Consider the following 22039-nt stretch of genomic DNA (forward strand, 5'->3'; position numbering starts at 1 on the left):
CTTCTGATTCGTTTTCCGATTCCGGAATTTATTTCCGACTCGAACAAATATTTACGTTTCGGTTAATATTTCCGATTTCGACAATATTTCCGATTCCGACAATATTTCTATTTCCGATAATATTTTCTGATACGAACCATGTTTCCGTTTTCGGCAACATCTACGACTTGGATAATTTTTATATTTCAGTCATGATCCATATTTTTGTTTCCGGCAATATCATCTTTTCCGGAGCATTCTATATTTTTCCTTCTGACGATTTTAGCTCCCACTAGAACTGAGATCCGTCGTTTCCGAATGTTTATAAATGGAGTATTTAATGAATAATATATTCACTTAAATACTTGATCCGTTCACGTACTATTTGTGTGACCCTAAGGGTTCAGTCAAGAGTAAGCTGTTGATTAATATTATTAATTCCACTTGAACTGAAGCGGCCTCTAGCTAGGCATTCAGCTCACTTGATCTCATTGAATTTATTAACTTGTTTAATTAATTAATATTGAACCGCATTTATTAGACTTAGCATTGAATGCATACTTGGACCAAGGGCATTATTTCCTTCAGTCTCCCACTTGTCCTTAGGGACAAGTGTGCATTGCCTAATTCCTTTGTCTCTTGATGCTTGCTCATGAACATAAGTTAAGTGTAGTCATCCTTATTATGTCTAGAGGTATATCTCGGTTTCAGAGTTCAACTGATCAAATAAACAAATAATCATAGCCTATGATTCATCCGAGCACGGCCATGCATTTTTCAGTTTCTAGCTCTCCGAGTGGCCTTTGTACAACTTTCAGCATCTCATCCCGATTTATGGGAGGACAATCCCAATCTTGTGATCTTGAGGTTAGACTTCGTTTGATAGGTGATTACCTGAGCATTGCCGTTATACTCTCCTTTTACGGTGCGACGCTTGACAACGTCAAAGTAACCAGTTATCAAACAAGTAATCTCAAATCACTCAGGTATTGAGGATTAGTGTCAAATAATGTAAGGAAATTTACTTATGACAGATTTTCATCTCTTACAATAAAGTTTCATAGGTCTGTCCGATACTAATCTTCTCAAGTAAGTATTTATGCAAATGATTGCGACATTGCCATTTCCACATAGTTCAAGAAACATAATTACCACTCATCTTGCATTTTAGTCGTCTAGCGTTTTGTATGCGTCCACCTTTATAGAAAACTTATGACCAGGGACCATTTTCAACTTTTGACATTCAAGTTCACTTGATAGACATTTCTTAGTCACAGAACTGGTCCTGACAGTCTATCTTGAATATATTGTCAAATTGAAAGGACTCATCATTTAATACTAAACCAAGACTAAATGGAATATGAAAATACATTTCATACATGATAAATGTTCAACCCCAGTGTTTTACAACCATGGGCCTCGAACCCATCTTTAAAACATTTAATGGAATTCAAAACTATGTTTGACTTCCAGTGCCACAATGTGAATGTTGTATTTCACTTGTTGCATAGGTTTAGTTATCATGCTTTGCCAATCTTAATATCATTTTCATTGAATGCCTTTCGAGATAAGATGATCAGATCTTTTGAGTATGTTTATTTTGTGATCTAGTCTTTCTTGCTTCAAGAGTGGTTCTACGCATTTTGCAATGAAGAACCATAAAACTAGAAGACATGTGATCTACCCAAGTTCAGTGAAGAACTTATTAACACAAAAAATTCTGTTTGATTTCTTCTTAGGCAATAATTACTTTTACTTCAACTGTATAGGTTGCTAGTGATGCTTTGTTTAGATTTTCTTATCCAAGCAGTTCACAGATAGGTGGAAGACTTTCCATCTGTATATCTGAACATAGAAATTAATATTTAATTTACCACGCAACAACTCATGGTCTTAAATCCATGTTGCCATTTCAAAACACGACGTGTTTTAGCTCGTCCTTGCCAATGGTTGATCCTTTGCCAGTGTTTATGCGTGTAGCATTGATATATAGCATATCTTTATTTCCTTGAATCAAGATCTATTTCTATGTTTCTTTTCAAGTACCATAAGTTTTTCTTGATCTCAATCTAGTTGATCTTTACTTAGAACAATAGAGATTGGTATATGTTCGTCATGCCTAAAGCCATACGATAAATTTTTGGCGATCCTCATATTATATCATACATGATAAATTCTCAATTGAATTCTATTCATGTAACTTTAGCTATCCAAATCAGTAGATACTGAATCCAGCTAAATTCTTTGACATATAACATAGGTGAAGATTATTTGATGTTTAACTTAGTAAATATTTATACATAATTCAAACATTCTTTACTTAGATTTATTCATGTGGGTCGAATACCTCCAATGGAGTCTTTCGTATTTGATTTAGTAAATTCCATTATTTAATCTAAAACAATATTATAAGATCTTTGTAAATTGATCTTAATACCCAGTACGTACTAAGTTTCGCCTTGGTCCATCATTGTTGAATATTTTCAAATCTAAGTCATTAGCATTTGAATTTTATTTCACAATAGAGAGATATGTGTGTGATACGCATAGGACCAACTAAGTTTTACGTACTCCCACTAAACTTCTTATACATTTATAAGATTCATATATATTTTATGAAACTAAAATACTTATTAGTTTCACTAAAATACAATTCTAATTCCCAATTGCTTGCTTAAATCTCTACTTAGATTTCATAAGCTAGCTTTCCTTTTCAAGCATTTATTTGGATCCACAAAATCCTATGACATGCCATGTACATAGTTTCTTACAACATTTGATTGAGGAATACGTTTTGTCATCCAATTTCCATATGTACCAATATGCAATCATTGCTTGATTTATAGATTTGAGCATTACGATGAGGTTTCAACACAATCCATGCCATGAATTTGCTTGTAACCTTTAGCAACTAATCTAGCTTTGTGTGAAGACACACTTCCATGTTTGATAGTTTTCATCCTTAAAACCAATTTGCAACCAATAGGTGTTAATCTATTCTTGCAAATCAACAAAATTTCAATTTTGTCATCAAAACATTGAGTATGTTTTACAGCCTCTAACCATTTAAAACATTGAGTCTATATATGTTCTCTAACCATTTTAGAGAATCTGGGTTTCGTCATAGATTTCTTACAAGTCACAAACTCATTAATCTACATGATAATAGTTTGACTGCAAGTTGTAGGTTTCTTCGCTATCTAATAGAAGAATCTCATAGTTTCAGTGACCTGAACTCTATGTTTCTTCACTATCTAATAGAAGAATCTCATAGTTTTAGTGACTTGAACTCTATGCCTACTTGGGTATAGAACATCAAACAATAGAATATCAACAGACACTTGAAAGTCCTTTGAATATTCTGTTCTTCTTGAAGCACTTGTAAATTCTTTTAAGAGATGTCTATTCTTTAAAGACACTTCTAATGTCCTTAAAGCATAAGTGTTCGGACTTTCTAAAGAACTTCTAAAAGCCTCCGGAATGTCAGTTTATGTTTTTTGTTCGCCTCGAATACTTTCGAGGTCTATTTTCTCCTACTTGTCATTTTGGAAACGAATATCCAAAAGGAAATTATTTCGAGCAAACAAACATTATGTTCTCAAAAATTCGTTGTAGAAAAAACCCTTGTGTCTCATCACAATTAAACATATATCTATACTTGGGCCTTAGTTTGTCGAATAACAAACACTAAGCTCCCACTGAGTTTAGCAACTCTTTAGATATATATCAGATTTAAAAGATATTCTGAAATTACTTTTCAAATAGCTTTGACGAATTTGGTTTAGTTTGGTGGTAGTTTAGCATTTTGTTAAGAAATTATAGGAAAAAACTTTATGATTCATCAATGAATAAATCAAGTAGTAATTGACTTCGATCATTCCAATTTAGATAAACCATATCTTATGGAGCTAGATTGTGAAATTAAAACACACGATCATTGATGATCATTCTTGGTATAAGTAATCATCAACATGATCTAACCTAGATCTTTATGATTTCTTGCCAAGTTGACGTTTTTATACCTTTTTATGAATCTTTGAACTAGCCAAACATATTCAAGCTTATATCACTTTGAGTAAATAAACCAATATTCATTCAAATCCAGGTGATATAATAAAGTCATAAAATCTATTGTCTAGGAGTTCTAACAATAGTTCATATCTTTTGTTACTTTTCAACAAGACTAACTTTGTCTTTGAATGATCTAGAAATCAATCAAATTTCAAAAGTCCATCAAAATAGAGCTTTTAGAACGTTAACTTGTTGATATGGTCTTAGTAACAATGCTAAAGGTTAGTGGAACTCAAATCAAGATATTGATTTGAACCTAGTAAAGTTCTTATTGTTAAAGAGTTGTTTGTTTTAATCATGCATATTGACTCAACCCGTAAATGACCATTTCATTCAAATAACAAACAAACATTGTTTTTGTCTTTCTTGAATGTGAGTCTTTCTGTGTTTGGAAACAGAAATTTAGGCATGTTGATTATGGAACAGAATAGCCATTAAGTTCCAGCCTTTGAAAGGAATTAAAACAAACTAGATGACCCTACAACTAATGTAGCATTGCCATGCTTCATTTCCCACTTGTAGGTCATTAGTGCAGCCTAGCTTGCATTGTTTGAGTTATTACCGAAGTAAGAACCTCAAGCGGTATATGATACCAAGGAAGTTTGATTGCTAGGTCACTTCTCTTTAAACATAAACTTATAGGTAGAAACGAAATCGTAAATTCCTTTCATTTGTTCCTTGTTTTCCTATTTCTTGTACCCTTTCTTATAGTTTTAAGAATTGAATCCTCTAGAGTTGACTTTTATACTTTGTTAGACATGTCCAATGTAACTCCAACAAGGTTCTTACCATTAATGTTGAATATTTTGCTTTAACTAGATGATCTTACCAGAAGCTTCTAAAGTTCTCTAAGCATCGATCTATTCGAATGTTTAGGGAATAGACTCATTCGAGAATTAAATGGACAAAGATATTTTAACCATTGGTAAAGCTGAGCATTTAAACTCAATGCTTTATGATCTCAAACCTACATTGTATTTAGAATTCACAAGAACCAATCGGTTTGCCATTCGACTTTCATACTCGAAAACAACCATAAAAGTTGCTAAAAGAAACATACATTTTAAATTGCTCACTTTCTCTCATTTCCGTGAATCGTTCTTGGATTCACTACCAATCGAGGAAAGTTACTGTTACATTTCTAAAAGGATTTACTACAGTGCAAGATATTTAATTATAAACAATAATAAAACATACATTGAAGCATGCAAAGTCTAAACATTTATCATGAGTAATAACTTGAAAATTAAAGCAATCATGCAATTTAAACAAGTCATTGACATTTTATTCGAATTTATTTTTCCGGCAGGTGTGAATAAATGAATCCAAGATCCTTAAATCATTGAAGAATTAAACACATTATGTATTTAGACTCAATTGTAAAATATTTTAGGTAAGCAAATCTTTTGCTAATAGTCTAGAAACTACTCTTGGTTGATAGGTACGTCTAAGAACTTATTAGGTAAACCTATCTCATTTGCCACGACATAAAAAGACTCCTTACTTATATCGTTGAGTTTCACCAAAACTAACATGTACTCACAATTATTTGTGTACCTTACCCCTTTAGGATCAACAAGTAACACCTCTCTATGGCGGAAAACTATTACTTACATTGATGTAAAGGTTATCCAAGTAAGTGTTATTTTGGCATTGTTCCTTTTAACTCAATTTTTAAAGTTTGGAACTTAAGGCTCTTACTGTGTTGGTTAAACCTTTCTGGGGCGGTCTGGTCTAATCGAAGTCAACTAAGTGAACTAAAATCCTTAATCATGCAACATAATCAAGCCATAATCTCATGCATAATTAAGACATATTTAAAGCAATAAATAACTTAAAGCATGCATAAGATTTAAATGTGATCTAGTATGGCCCGACTTCATCTTGAAGCTTCAACTTCAAAACCCGTCTTTGAAAATGGATTGGAAACTCCGTCTTGAATTTCACCATGGGAGGCGCTATTTTCTTCAAATAGGATATTCTATAATTAAAACTAATTATAACTATTTGATGGTACGCAGACCATATTTAAAATAAAAACTTTGGTGCATTCGACCAATTTTACATTCAAATTAATGGTACGCAGACCGTATTTACTATCTTATTTGCGCCATACTAGTTACTTTCCATAACCTGCAAAACAGTACATTGCAATATACCATTCACCCATTCATTTATCAATGAATGGCCCACATAGCAAGTTAGTAGAAAAAATCATGCATCACTTAAACCTTTGCAGCAACTAATCAAAGGTTCCAACAATCTACAAATTATTCAACCTTATTAGTTCTAATCGAGTTGTTTTAACCTTAAAGGAATGTAGACCTAATCAAGAGTTTAATGACTAAAAGCTCCAACTAAAACCAAGAATTTACATGCTTTACAAATTTTAAACATAAAATTGTATTTCCTAGTCCAACCGAAAACTTACAAATTTAATTAAAATTTAAAGCTGATATAAAATAATATTTATATCCCTTAACTTTATTTTCAGTTGATTAAAATTAATTAATTAAAATTTTATCAAGGTTTTAATTTTAGTAAAATAATTAGTATAAAATAATTTATAATAATTAAATTAATCAAAATTGAATTCCGAGAAAATATTAAATTACGAAATTAAATTAAATTAAAATTGTTTTCAACCAAAACATAAACAAAACGGCCCAAACGTGCCAAGGCAAGGCCATAGGCCGAACCCATGCCTCGCCCAAGCAGACACGCCGCAGCGCCCATGGGCCGCGTGCACAAGGCAGCGCCCAGGACCTGCATTGTTGCTGGCCGAGTGATGCACCACAGCACCGCACCAACCTCGTGTTGTGCCTGCTGCCTGCGCGATGGGCAGGGGCTTGCGCCGCGGCACGCGAGCTCCCTTGCTCGATGTGCTGCTGCCTTGCCTCGTGCCTTGCGCTACGATGCATCGTCGCCCTTTTTGTCGACCACCCGCACAGCACACACCGCACAGGGCCTAGCCTGTCACCCATGCTTGTGCTTGCTCATTGCTTCGTACCGCATGGGCGACGAGCTCCCTTGCTCGTCGTCGCATGCCCTCACTATGCAACACCCCTTAAGGATAACACTTAGCTTCCATTGCTTCGTGCGTGCAAGATTGGTGATCGTTTTATAAAAATTAATAATTTTTATATTTTAAATTTAACGGAAAATTAATAAATCATATTAATTTCACTAAATTTAGGCGAAAAATCGAAAATTTATTATTCAAATTAATTTTCGATTACATTTATTTTAGGGATTAAAATCTAGGTCATAAAATTTTAAAACTTTTCAATTTTAACAAATTTTATGGTGGTTTTTAATCAAGGATCCTAATTAAATTATCAATTAATTGTAAAATTCAAATCAAATTCTAAATTATTTGAAATTCTACAAATTAATTACAATTACAAATTAGGTTGTATAATTAACAAGATTAGACTTTAAAATTGTTAAACATATACTAGATTCACAAATAGATTTACATACAAGATTCACAAATATTTAATTTAACATCATAAAAATTACAAATTTGCATTCGAAAAACTAAAACCTCCGAAAAGTTATAGTTAGGCTTCGAATTTGAGAATTTTGGGTTCGGCGTCAAATCTATGATTTTTGTCAAAATTTAAAAACGTCGTTTACATGCGAAATTCACTATAAAAACATAAGATTCCGACCATTATTGAAAAAACTGCCGAAAAATCCTGCGAACATATAATCAAATAATCGCGCGAATTTGCAATTAATTACATACACGAAATTAATCACCCATTTAATTCATTGCAAATTTATAAAATTTATTCCATGTTAACTATAATTGATTATGGAATTAATTAGAGGCTCTGATACCACTGTAGGGTTATGAATAATATAAACAATATAATTCATGCGGAAAAATCATAAAGCTAGGAATCCAAAAAATTGCCACATAGTCAATTAGCATAATTAATATACATACAATGTGATGTGTGCCTTCCCTAGCTGCTCCCGAACCGAACAAGAATAAGTATAGGACTCCAAATGTCGCCCCTCCGTAGATAGTCCACAACACGTTCGGATCCGCCTTAGATTCAACCAACTAGAATATTCTCTAAGTGTAGACACCTACTTTTGTCCCCATTCCCGCAAGGGAAATGTTCGATTATGAAAGCATAAAAACTCCACTTAACAACGCATCTCCTATAAAATAAACGAATCTCGATTCCCTATTTCATTTCACCCGAAACCTGCTATTTATGGAAACCTGCTAAAATAGTAACTGCCGTAAAAGGTAGCTTCTAAAAGTGGCAAATCATAAAAGATAGAAACCTGTCAGAATTAGGTGTTGCATTCCAACATAAATCCTAAATGAGATAGAAAACTACGAGAATCCTATTCCTAATAGGATTCGGAAATAAGAGTTACGTATTAATTTAAATCCTAACGAGCCTAGAGTTCGTAACGGGCCCAGACGCATTCCGTCACAAATTGATACGCGCTAAAAGACTCAAATTAATCTCAAACTCTACGGATTTTAGAATCCGAATCTGACTAAACAAAAACTGCCCAGACCCTATTTTCAACGCCTGGCTCTGGGCGCCGAAATCTTCGGCGCCCAGGCCTGGGCGCTGAAAATACCTGGGTACGTTTCTTTTCCTAATTCTTTGCGGATTAGAACTCTGCAATTCTATCTTTCCACGAACTCTTCCCTATAAATAGGCCCCTAGTTTCGAGTATTGACTCTAAACCCCTTAGCCTAAGCCTCTCGCTGCGAAACTGTTCACGCGTTCTGTCGCAATCGATCCATAAATCGAACAGAACGTATCCTGTCCCATAATCGAGATTCGTTAAATAAAAAGGAGAAATAGCAAAGTCAAAGTGGTTAGTTTTCTGAGAACCGTGACGCACCTCTCAAGGGTGCGTCGTAATGTGTCCCTTTTCGATGATTTAACCGCTTTCCTCGCCCTTTTTATGAACTGTTAAACTAACCTAATCTGATTGTTCTATCACGCCTAACAAATATAATATTTTTGGGAAATCGGATTATCATGCTAGGTCCCTTAATGTTATTTAAATCAGATAATCACGATCGAATTAGTATTATATGTTGCATATTGCTAAAATCAATTCAGATTAGTTTAGTAGTTAACGCATGTCCCTTCAATTATTTATGCTGAGCTAGTAAGGATATCCTACCTCTGGAGTTATCGACGAGCGAATTACTCCTCTCGGTAGTTACAGTCCCCCGAACCCTCAATCTCTACCTTGCGGGTGTATATTGAGAGATCCCCACACCAGGGATCACAAGGGAACCTACGGCCGTCGTGGTCAAACATAATTGCACTCCCTTTATGTCACGATAACCGGGTTTTGTCAGTTTTTCTCATTGTTGTTAAAAACTGAATGGCGACTCCTATATTACTAGTCAATTGGGTGTATACTCACAGGAAATCCAATTACACTTGATTGAATAAAAATAATTGTCACACCCACGAGGGACAAGGTCACGCATTAGCCTCGCGCTTTTTCGACCCCCTCACAGTGGCGACTCCACTGGGGATAGTGAAGGAAATACTCGTGCTTGTAGGTAATTAAAATAGCCGAAGGGTGAAACGATCCTACCCCGCGTTTATTTCCCCATCAAGTTGGGACGACCTGAAAATCAGCATATTAATGTGAACGGGCAGAACATCATAACGAATCTCGGCTCCCTCGGGAGTTGGGACTAAGGATACCTTTTTTTCGCCAATAGGGGGGTGCATACGCCGCACATGTTTCCCACTCGGTACTTGTGCAGGTGATACACCTATCCCGAACCCAATCGCTCGCCCATTAGGTCCCTCTCGCCTGCATGCCCCCTTGGCTTGCACTTGCGGGTTGGCCTCTTGAGCGAAATTCGTCTGTTGAAGACACTACCTCGACCGGGGCATGTGTTGGATCTACGATAGAAGCGGTACCAAGCCAGGCGCAAATAAACTACCCATAGAAGCCTATCATAAACTACGTGGCATATTTAATTTTCAAATCCATGTTTGTAATGTAGTTATGTGTAGCGAAATATGTCATTGTGTAGAAAACCAACGACCTTAAAAACTGCCCAAACATTCATAGACTAATTTGCCAAAGAGTTATACCAATACGTGTTCCGCAAGCCCGAACGATCGCCACAAAAATAAGCGACGCTCGGGATGGCCTGTAACGAATCCCACAAACGTTGCACAACGCGTAAAAGACGTTATAAGGCAAGCACGCAAAACTAAAGTCGCAAAAACAAAAGTATACGCGAACAGAAAACGAGAACCAGCCAGGGACGCATTTTCAACGCCCCTGGCTGGGCGCCAAAATTTCTCACGCCCACTGCTGGGCGCTGAAGTTGCTGCCTGGCCTTTTGGTCAGGCACAGCAGCCTCGGTGCCCGCGCATGAAAAAATATACGTAGCAAAAAAAATACTTTTCGAAAAAATTGCTGCGAGGCGTATGAAAAGGCACTCGACTCTAAAAGCGACTAAATAATAAAAAAAAATAACTCTTTGTGTCGTTGTTAGGCCTCCTACGACGACAATGTTCGGCACCAAAACCGAGCATGCTAATAATTATGAATGTCACGTGGGCAAAAGTATTCAAAAATAATGTTCAAATGAAGTTTTTAAGAAAAAATAATGTTCGAATAAAAAATAAAAATAAATCCGAGTCTAGACTAGGCTATGCCAAAGTACAGTCTAAATCCTAAGTCTTACTTGTCTTATCCATAGAGTCGGTCCTAATACTTGGTGTCGTTCTGCGAGTTAAAAGGTTAAACCATATTGAGTCTCCCTTCCTAACATTTAAATCAACAAGCACCCCTATGTAATTGTCATCCCTTGCTAAGAGTCTACGGCCTCAATACTCTCTCACCAATAAAAAGAATATATTATAGTATTTGCAAAATGGAAACGGTCACGTTCTGAAAATCATTCCCCCATAGTCGCACAACCCCCAAAGTGAACCTAAGGTGTCAACACCATTAGCAAAGAAAAAAATTAATGGCCTCAAGGCTTATAATCACATTGGGTCACGACTATCATAGTCCTCTTGAGTCACTCACTCCTTGAAATACTATTAAGTACGGACTAAAAGATTTTCCATGAATGCAACATGACCAACCATGAAAATACCCAAATCGGCATACCAATAGGGCTACCATTGGGGTAAAGTAATACACACTAAGGGAGAAGCCGCACTAATGATTCTAGTCTTGCGAAAATAAAAATTCGATCTCCCCAACTAACTACCTTGCCAACATTAAGCAAAATAGCGCATGACAAATGAACACCCAAGGGATAAAATCTAAAGTGTCAACCAACGAAAGTTATGGTCCAATTAGCCTAAGTCTGAAAGTTTGCTTGGTCAAGTATTATAGGCTTACGCCACGTCATTATTTTGAGTCTAGGCCACCTCCTTATATTCATACACGGGTTATAATCAGAAAGATTAATGAAAGTTCAAGTCTAAATCACAACTTCCAATTAAATCCCGAAAATTAGAATCTGAAAAGAAGCAAAAAAATTTATTTTCGATGTAATTCTTTCGTTAAAATTCAATAAGGTAAAAACAACATTTTGAATCTACGCTATTTGCACCCTAGGCCTACTAAAATTAGAGGTCCACTATAGGCCTACCAAACGAGGCTCACTCAGTCTCGCCTCGTGACTCAAAGACCACAACCATCTACCTTTTATCCCAAATTAAAAATTTGAAGGACTTATGTTGGGGAGAAATCCCAAGCAAAAGAAAAAAAAGGGAAAGAGAAAAGGGAGAGCGAAAAGAGCGAGCCATGAAATACTTAGCCCGTACCTCCCAAAGTGCGAAATTTACACAAGTAAAACGAAGGAAGAGAATTAAGTCAAGCAATCCAAATCATAAAGTTCTACGATGTCTGCCCTTTCCAATCCTTACGTTCTTAGACGCCTTCGCTCTGGGGTCCCTGTTCAGCTAATTTAACCCATCCATGTTCTCATTGCCATAAACCAAGAAACCATTACCTCGACTCTTGTTCCTGAACTTGTTGTCAACCGCAAACCACGCACGGCTATTGACACGTGCGTCATGCCCATCATTTCCAAAGTCCAAACCTGCTCTTACATCACCATTAGCATAATGACCATATAACTTGTTTGGATACGTCCTGTTGATATACCCTTGAGCCGTCCCTATGCTACTCATTGGCCTTGATTGATGTAAACTCGTGACACTGGCCTGAGGCCGTAAAATGTGAATCCTAGCAGATGTAATAATCTTGACCAATACCTATACAAATTACTCATTCAACCCATACTTCAAGCCGTCTTGAGTCACAAATAAAAAAGAGACAAATGAAGAGTAAATTCTACGCTCAACGTAAAAATAAAAAATGTGAATAATAAAAAAGAAACTTTGCAAAGCGCCTCTAAAGTTAGTCTAAAAAGAAAAGAAGCATTTTGCGCACCAAAAAAGATCCGCCCAGAAATAATTTCCAGCGCCCAGAGCTGGGCGCCGGAATCTTTAGCGCCCCAGCCTAGGCGCTGAATCTCTCTGCTTGCTAAAATTTGTCCAGAAGTGCTCGTCATTTTATCCGCACAAACACGGAAAAATAACGAACACTTGGGGGGTACAACACGTATTCATATATACGTACCACCAAAAAAAAACACGGAAAATACATGTACTCAAAAAAAAATTATAAAACAAATTTTTGGCTTACGGCAAAGCAACAGATTAAAATAATAATAAACTTTACTTATTCTACCGTTTCAAATAATATGTTTCCATCTCAGAACGTACTTGTTTAAAATCGGCATTCTATGAAATCATTTTCTAGGCTAAGAACTACGCAAGACCTGATTCCAAATTAAATCTATTTAAGGCGGATACGTAGGCAATCCATGATTCGGTCCAACCAATTTGCAAAAATATTAAAACCTATTGAAAAAACAAGAATAAAAAAATAGAAGTCCCTTATTGAAATTTAATAACTTGCAATCCAAGTCGAAAGAAAAATTTAAATCAAAGGAAGAATCCAAGTCATCAAGATGCCAATATTAATGAGCACACATCGAAAAATAATAAGGGCACGTACCCTTGCCAGAAGGATCACTCACACTCCTAGGCACTTAGCCAAGACTCAAAAGACCACTTTGCCTCAATTAAATGGGGGCTAGCGCAAGCGTCCATGACCTCTAAAGTACTCGACTTGACCCTCCTTAAAGCGAACTAACTCACTTAAAGACCTTCTTTCACCACTAGACATAGTCGTTCGCTTAAAGACCTTCTTTCACCACTAGACACAGTCATAATCGCCAACAAGTAGTCAAGGCACTAAGCTTGCAATAAAGAGGATTGTTCTACGGCGTCGCCCCATCGTTCCCTCGAGCTCAGGGCACCCGTTCATGGTAACTCAAATGCTCGCGAATCCCCTTTGAAAAAATAATCAGACATTGTCAATAGGACTTGGCACTTAACCAAGGCTCACCCTACTCAGACATATGACACGGGCATCTAAAATCGAAATCTGAAAACATTATTAATGGGAGGACATAACAGCAACTAGGGGCTAAAAAAATTGAAATGAAAGAGATAGGGAAGGAACTAAGTATACCCCGACCTTTTATACAGACATACACCAAGTAAATCTAAGACAATTTGAAAACGGTTCATATTCTCGCAATTCTGGAAAAGATAGTCCTAAAAGCCTAAAGCATATGCCAAACGGACACAACTATATCTTGACGCACGCACCCTGGCTTACAGCAAATCCTTAGACAGCATTCCGAAAATCGTAACAGTATTTTTGATTCACTCAATGTAATCCTGTACGAACCCGTCTATAAGTCAACCTACTTAGGACACCTCGGATTGTACACAATAGGACTCGGATTTTAAATAATTTTCGGATTTTAAATAATTTTCAAATGATTTTTAAAAGACTTTTTCGAACATAATAAAGTGTCGTTCGTTTAAGCTAAGTATGCGTTTATCTCAACGTTGCAAGTAAGTCAAAAAGATTTCTAAATATGATTATGGGTAAAGAAAGGAACCTAGCTTTTGGTCAAGGCACACTTCAACATGTGACTACCTTGACCATGGCAATGTCGCACAATACGACATTTACAAGAAAGTAGAAAAATCACTACTCGAACATACCTCGCACTAAACGAGTCTGGTTCAAACTATTCATGATCCGTGTCACCATGAATGCATAAAAACGTATGCAAAGCATTATAGCACCAAGCCAATCCCGTAGCTACAATTGGGGGCTTGAGAAAAACACTCTAAAAATGCTCGAAATGACGATTTTATCGCAAATTCTCGATGCTAATACTATACATATATCATAGGGGCACAACCCTAAGTTTTAATCGTGTAAAACGAACCTTAGAACGGCTACAACCCCTCCCAAATTCTAAAGCACTACTTAGAATATATAAAGTCACCCCACTAACAGGGGTAACTGTAAATCGCGAGTCACCAAAACTCCGATCAAACTACTGTACATAGCGCCGCCCTACAAGCACCCGTTACATAGTCTACCTCGTTCCAAAGCAAAAGCGAAAGAAAAAAAATCAAGGATAAGAACTGCCAAAATATACCCAGAAATCATTTTCAACGCCCAGGGCTGGGCGCCGATATCTTTAACGCCCCAGCCTGGACGCTAAATCTTTCTGCTAGCCATGTTTTACCCAGATATAAAAATAAGAAAGAAACACCTATGAATCCTCGCATCGAACGAAGTAATAAGCCGTGCAAACCCACGCAGAAGGTGCTACACTTGTTCGAGGACCTGAACGAGGCGTGGTGAAGTACTCCAATGCAAAAATAATAATGATATCCCAAACGCCTGGAGGAATTTTCTAAGACACGCTGTTGGGCCACACAAGCCTACGTCGCACCATAAGTTCAACCATCCCACGGTACAAGTCTAAAAAGAGTAAGGCATATTGCACTATTGTAGGCACGACCAAGAGCACGTGTAAAAGAGGCAAAGACTACTTATCGCCCAAATGCAAGCCACACGACTTCTACATTAAGGATTAAAGGTAGCAAAACATTACCTACCACGGAAGGGATAGCTCGCACCTACACGAGCGAAACCCCAAGGCATCTTTCTCGAAAGAACCTACAAAATCGTACGCCAAAAGGAAACATCCCAACATGCATACTTGGGGGCTCCAAGCTACGAAACAACCATAACAAAATAAAAAAAATCTCGAAGCAAATGTTTGAACAATCGAAAGGGCACGATGTTTGAGCCCACTTCATGAATGGACCTGACCCCTATCAAGCTTCTAAGCAAACTATTCAAAATCAGTCATTGCTCAAAAAAAAATGATTCAAGAAAACTGATTAATGGACCGTACACAACGGCCATTCTATGAACGCTCGTTCGCACATACATATCATCATTCACGAACACGTTCAAAAAATATAAGAGCGATCAAAGTCTTACACCACAAGGTATGTTCCTCGGGCCATATAGACTCGCCCGACTATTGCAATAACTGTACGCCTTAAGAGCAACAGTTCCTTAAAATAATCGCCCCGAAGCGACAAGCACCATAGTCCACCAATCGGCTATGGCTTCTCAAAGAAAATCATCACGTTCTAAAAACAAAAGAAAAAACAAAAGAAAAGAGAATACATAGAACTTCCAAGTGAAATAAACGAATGAACAAGAGGCCAACTGTGTCATCAAAAGACCAGCCCAAACAACACTTTCAACGCCCCACCTGGGCGTGAAATATTTCAACGCCCAGGCCTGGGCGCCGAAAATGAATCCAGGCTCAAAAGGCCCTAACTTCTATTGGGCCCTGCCATATTCATTCGGCTTGAAAATTGCCGATTTCTTCACTGAAAGTCGCACCTCACGGCTTTGTTAAAAATAGCACACTACTATAGGAGGTCGCTTGCACATACGAGCGTGACCCCAAACATGATTACAAGATGCAAAAACAACCGACGAGCCCCAACGCTTGGGGGCTCGCAAAAAAGGGGACTCCAACAAGGAGCGCGCAATCAAAATCACATTCCCAGACTGCACCACACACCATATCATGTTTGGATATCTCAAAAAATATATTGTTAAACAAAAATATACACAGTGTGGACCCACTTATAGGACAAATCTAATCAGGAAATATTACGACCCACCAACAGGTTGTAATCACCAAAAGCTCTTCTACATAGGCAAAATAAGAAATTCAAAATGGGCTCGCCCACCCTCAGCAAGCGGGGTCTGCGTTACTAGCCGCGCAGGTCCTCAGTTTTTCAAAGAATAAAGTCTTCAAATTTAAAATAGGCTCGCCATCTTCAGCCGGCGGGGTCTACGGCGCAAACCACGTAGGTCCTTATTTTTTTTAAAAAAAAACAAAAATTTCAAACAGATTCGTCCACTTCTATCGGACGGGGGGTCCACCCTCAGCGGACAGGCTCGCCATCTTCATCCGGCGGGGTCTACGTCACAAACCGCGTAGGTCCTTATTTTCAAAACAGATTCGTCCACTTCTATCGGACGGGGGGTCCACCCTCAACGGACAGGCTCGCCATCTTCAGCCGGCGGGGTCTACGTCACAAACCGCGTAGGTCCTCATTTTCAAAACAAATTTGTCCACTTCTATCGGACGGGGGGTCCACCCTCGGCGGACAGGCTCGCCCACGTTCAGCGGGCGGGGTCTGCATCACTAACAGCGCAGGTCCTTAGTCGCTGCAGCGATAACTTTTATTGGTTTTCTCTATTTCCAAAAATTAAAGGATTGGTTTGTTGGATTTTCCTTCGTTTTACGTCCTATAAAAACAAGGGGGTTTTCTCGTTTAGCTAGCCCTGAAAATGAGAATCTTTAAAAACGTTTTACCTCGTGATTGGGCTTGGCCAGGCCCAATTACACTTTGCAGCTTTAATTTCGAAAACATCTATAGTTACTCCCAATGACAAAGTGAGGGAGTTTCTACGCATCTTTAGATCCTTCGAATGACAAAGTGAGGAAGTTTCTATACTATCAGTTGACAAATCCCAATGACACGTGAGGGATATATCGACACTTCAAGTGATGACCCTTAAGTCAAATGTTATCACTCGGGGGCTCGTGAGATCCTTCGCAAAACAGGTCACATACACCATGGCTTGTGTGACGCACTCTGTCTAATACTTTGACCATCGTCTTACTCCAAGACTCAGTCAAAGTGGGGGCTAACTGTAGACACCTACTTTTGTCCCCATTCCCGCAAGGGAAAGGTTCGATGATGAAAGCATAAAAACTCCACTTAACAACGCATCTCCTATAAAATAAACGAATCTCGATTCCCTATTTCATTTCACCCGAAACCTGCTATTTATGGAAACCTTCTAAAAATAGTAACTGCCGTAAAAAGGTAGCTTCTAAAAGTGGCAAATCATAAAAGATAGAAACCTGTCAGAATTAGGTGTTGCATTCCAACATAAATCCTAAATGAGATAGAAAACTGCGAGAATCCTATTCCTAATAGGATTCGGAAATAAGAGTTACGTATTAATTTAAATCCTAACGAGCCTAGAGTTCGTAACGGGCCCAGACGCATTCCGTCACAAATTGATACGCGCTAAAAGACTCAAATTAATCTCAAACTCTACGGATTTTAGAATCCGAATCTGACTAAACAAAAACTGCCCATACCCTATTTTCAACGCCTGGCTGTGGGCGCAGAAATCTTCGGCGCCCAGGCCTGGGCGCTGAAAATACCTGGGTACGTTTCTTTTCCTAATTCTTTGCGGATTAGAACTCTGCAATTCTATCTTTCCACGAACTCTTCCCTATAAATAGGCCCCTAGTTTCGACGTGAAACACACAACAACACATAATATATTCTGAGTATTGACTCTAAACCCCTTAGCCTAAGCCTCTCGTTGCGAAACTGTTCACGCGTTCTGTCGCAATCGATCCATAAATCGAACAGAAAGTATCCTGTCCCATAATCGAGATTCGTTAAATAAAAAGGAGAAATAGCAAAGTCAAAGTGGTTAGTTTTCTGAGAACCGTGACGCACCTCTCAAGGGTGCGTCGTAATGTGTCCCTTTTCGATGATTTAACCGCTTTCCTCGCCCTTTTTATGAACTGTTAAACTAACCTAATCTGATTGTTCTATCACGCCTAACAAATATAATATTTTTGGGAAATCGGATTATCATGCTAGGTCCCTTAATGTTATTTAAATCAGATAATCACGATCGAATTAGTATTATATGTTGCATATTCCTAAAATCAATTCAGATTAGTTTAATAGTTAACGCATGTCCCTTCAATTATTTATGCTGAGCTAATAAGGATATCCTACCTCTGGAGTTATCGACGAGAGAATTACTCCTCTCGGTAGTTACAGTCCCCCGAACCCTCAATATCTACCTTGCGGGTGTATATTGAGAGATCCCCACACCAGGGATCACAAGGTAACCTACGGCCGTCGTGGTCAAACATAATTGCACTCCCTTTATGTCACGATAACCGGGTTTTGTCAGTTTTTCTCATTGTTGTTAAAAACTGAATGGCGAATCCTATATTACTAGTCAATTGGGTGTATACTCACAGGAAATCCAATTACACTTGATTGAATAAAAATAATCGTCACACCCACGAGGGACAAGGTCACGCATTAGCCTCGCGCTTTTTCGACCCCCTCACACTAAGTTTTTATGTGCACTCGAGAAACTCACAATAATGTTAGGCAAGTATTAAATGCTCTCTTGAATTTAATGTATTAGAATAGTATATTGAATTGCATTATAAATTGTGATCATGAACCACATATTTATAGGGTGGAAATAGAGGAGTTTGAATCCTACTAGGAATCGATTAACTAAATCCATTAGGATTCTAATTAACTAATAACATTAGAATTCTAGGGACAATGAAACACAAAGTATTTTAGATTTACCCTAAACATCTAATTTTAGTAGAATTAGGAAAACACACGATTACTTGACTCGCAAGCAACCTGGCCGGACAAGGCTTTGCACGTGTGGCCTTGAGCCCACGTTGCTTGGCGTGCAGCAAGTAGCCCGCGGCCCACGCATGGGCGCTGCTTCCTTGCTCCGCCTATGCGTGCTGGGCGTAGCAGCAAGCAGCACGCGGCCCACGATGTGGGCGCTGCTGCCTTTGCTCGGCCCATGCCTTGATGCTCCGCTCGGTCTTGCTTGGTGCTGGGCTTGGCGCTTGCGCTGGGCGTTGCGTCTCGCAAGCTCGTTCGCCGAGCGTTGGCACATCGCGCTTCCGAATCGTTTTCCGATTCCGGAATTCATTTCCGATTCGAACAAATATTTACGTTTCCATTAATATTTCTGATTCCGGTAATATTTCCTTTTCCGTTAGTATTTCCAATTCCGGCAATATTTCTATTTCCGATAATATTTTTCGATACGAACCATTTTTCCGGCAACATCTACGACTTGGATATTTTTTATATTTCCGTCATGATCCATATTTCCTTTTCCGGCAATATCATCTTTTTCGGAGCATTTTATATTTTGCCTTTTGAAGATTTCAGCTCCCATTGGAACCGAGATCTTTTGTTTCCAAATGTTCATAAATGGAGTATTTAATGATTAATATATTCACTAAATAATTGATCTGTTCACGTACTATTTGTGTGACCCTACGGGTTCAGTCAATAGTAAGTTGTGGATTAATATTATTAATTCCATTTGAACTGAAGCGGCCTCTATCTAGGCATTCAGCTCACTTGATCTCACTGAATTTATTAACTTGTTTAATTAATTAATACTGAACCACATTTATTAGACTTAGCATTGAATGCATACTTGGACCAAGGGCATTATTTCCTTCTCCTAGATCACATAAAACTTTATTAATAAATATAGTGCCAATTTTATAAGGGATAGAAAAACTCCCGTGGTCCTTAAGTTAAGGTGGAGACTTATTTTGCAATAGAGCACTACACTCTTCCGTAAAGGCCACAATCGCAACCTCACAAAAGCACGTTTTCTGGTCAATAAATCTTTCATGAATTTAGCATATGCAAGAACTTGTAAAATTAACTCGGTAAAATGAACAGATACCTGCATATTTTTTACCACATCCAAGAATTTACCAAACTGCTTGTCTAGCTTATTCTTGAGTTAACAGTTTGGGAAGGGCAGTACAAGTGGTACTTGAATTTTAGTCCCCTTCTTAACCTCAGGTGCAACCTCTTTCTCATGGGCTACCTTTTCAGCTACTATTTCAACACTCCAGAATCATCATCAACGGGCATAGAAGCGCCTTCATACCCATGCCCACTCTGCAGTATAATAGCATTTGTAGTCTCTTTATTCTCTAAATGTGAAGGGAGTTTCCCTTGAGTTCTCCCCGCAAGAGTAGTATCCATCTGGGCCATTTGATTTTTCAATGATCTTGTTATGAGCAACAAGAGCATCAATTTTTGCATCCTTTTCCATAAGAGACTTTTGCATCATGAGCATCATATTGCGCATCTCTACTAACATAGGGTCAGACTGAGGGGCCTAAGATTGTGAAGGTGGAGTTTGTATATGTGAAGTGATATAAGATTGGTCTAGGGAACCCAGGTGGTCCACTAGACTGTTGTTGGTGATTGTAGTTGCCTCGTGGTTGATATTGTTGTTGTGGTGGTGGAGGATGTTGAATCTGATGTGGATTCTGAACATTGGTACTCTTGTAGGATATAAAGGGATTACATTTGTATCCCTCATTATAAGAATTGAAGTACGGGTTGTTCTATTTGTAGGCGTGAAATGCATTGCATTGCTCAATTGAGCTTCTACACTCCTGTGCATAATGGCCAGACATCCTGCAACTATCACAGACATTCACAATTTGGGAATTCATTGCAGCTACACTAACAGGTTGGGCAGATTGAGATGATGTAGCTTGCATATTATCGAACTTGTAATGTAAGGCAGTCATTTGAGCAGTAAGTTGTTCAATAAAATTTATCTCATGCATGCTTACTACATTTATTGGGTAGGCCCCTAGGATTCCCATACTGGGCATTGTGGATGGCCATCCCCTTAATCACCTCCACAACTCTAGACACATGAAGTTGCATGAACCTCCCATTAGCAGCAGAATCCATAATAAGCCTAGAATCATTACTCAGACCATTATAGAACTGTTGAATCAAGAACCACGGTTGTAGACCATGGTGTGGGCACTCTCTCTGTAAATCTCAGAACCTTTTCCAAACTTCAAATAAGCTTTCATCTGCCTGTTGTGTGATGGAAATAATTTGGCTCCTTAGATGGGTTGTCTTCTCAGGTGGGAAATATTTCACATAGAAAGCAAGAGCCAAAGATTCCAAGTTAGTGATTTTCTTTGCTGCTCGATTAAGCCCATTAATCCATAGCTTTGCCTTTTCACTAAGAGAAAATGGGAAAAGCATCTCCATAGTCTGCTCCGCAGTGACATTCTTCTGCTTGATAGTAGAGCAATATTGTATGAAAGACTGAATATGAAAATCAGTTCTTCACCATTCTCTCCACCGAACTGGTGCCTCTCAATCATATTTATCAGAGCAGGCTCAATTTTGAAACTGTCAGCAGCAATAGTGGGCATGATTTCCTTGGGTAGCACAGAAAGACTTGGCTTGGAGTAGTCCGTACGCCTCGGCTCTGTTCCGTCGCCCATCTCTGAATCTGTAGTAAAAACCATATTTGAATCTGTAGTAAAAAGATCACCGATAAAATCATTAGATTCAGAGTCAGAATAATCTCCCAACTGTTTGATAAAGTTTCTTCGTCTACGAAGATTCCTTTTAGGTTCAGGATCAAATGGAGTAAGATTACTAGTAGCTATGGTCCTGGGCATAGACAACAAAATCTAACAAACACTTGTAAGATTCGATCTCAAGGAACGTGAGTCCCTTGAGATGTAGAAAATAATCTAGAACATTAACAACAGGAAATAAAACCGTTTCCCCGGCAACGACGCCAAAATTTGATAGGCTAAAGTCGTATCACCTAATCAAAGATAACCTAAATTTACTAACTGAATAGCAAG

The 22039-nt window shown here is 38.1% G+C and overlaps 1 non-coding gene across 1 annotated transcript; it reads left to right on the forward strand.

The window, feature by feature from the left end:
* The first annotated feature begins 21177 nt into the window (after window positions 1-21177).
* Window positions 21178-21283, forward strand: LOC130468300 (small nucleolar RNA R71). The gene has a single exon (XR_008928700.1). It is a non-coding gene; the product is annotated as a small nucleolar RNA R71 (small nucleolar RNA).
* Window positions 21284-22039: the final 756 nt, after the last annotated feature.

The sequence above is a fragment of the Spinacia oleracea genome, chromosome 2 (assembly GCF_020520425.1).
Source record: "Spinacia oleracea cultivar Varoflay chromosome 2, BTI_SOV_V1, whole genome shotgun sequence".
Lineage (NCBI taxonomy): Eukaryota > Viridiplantae > Streptophyta > Magnoliopsida > Caryophyllales > Amaranthaceae > Spinacia > Spinacia oleracea.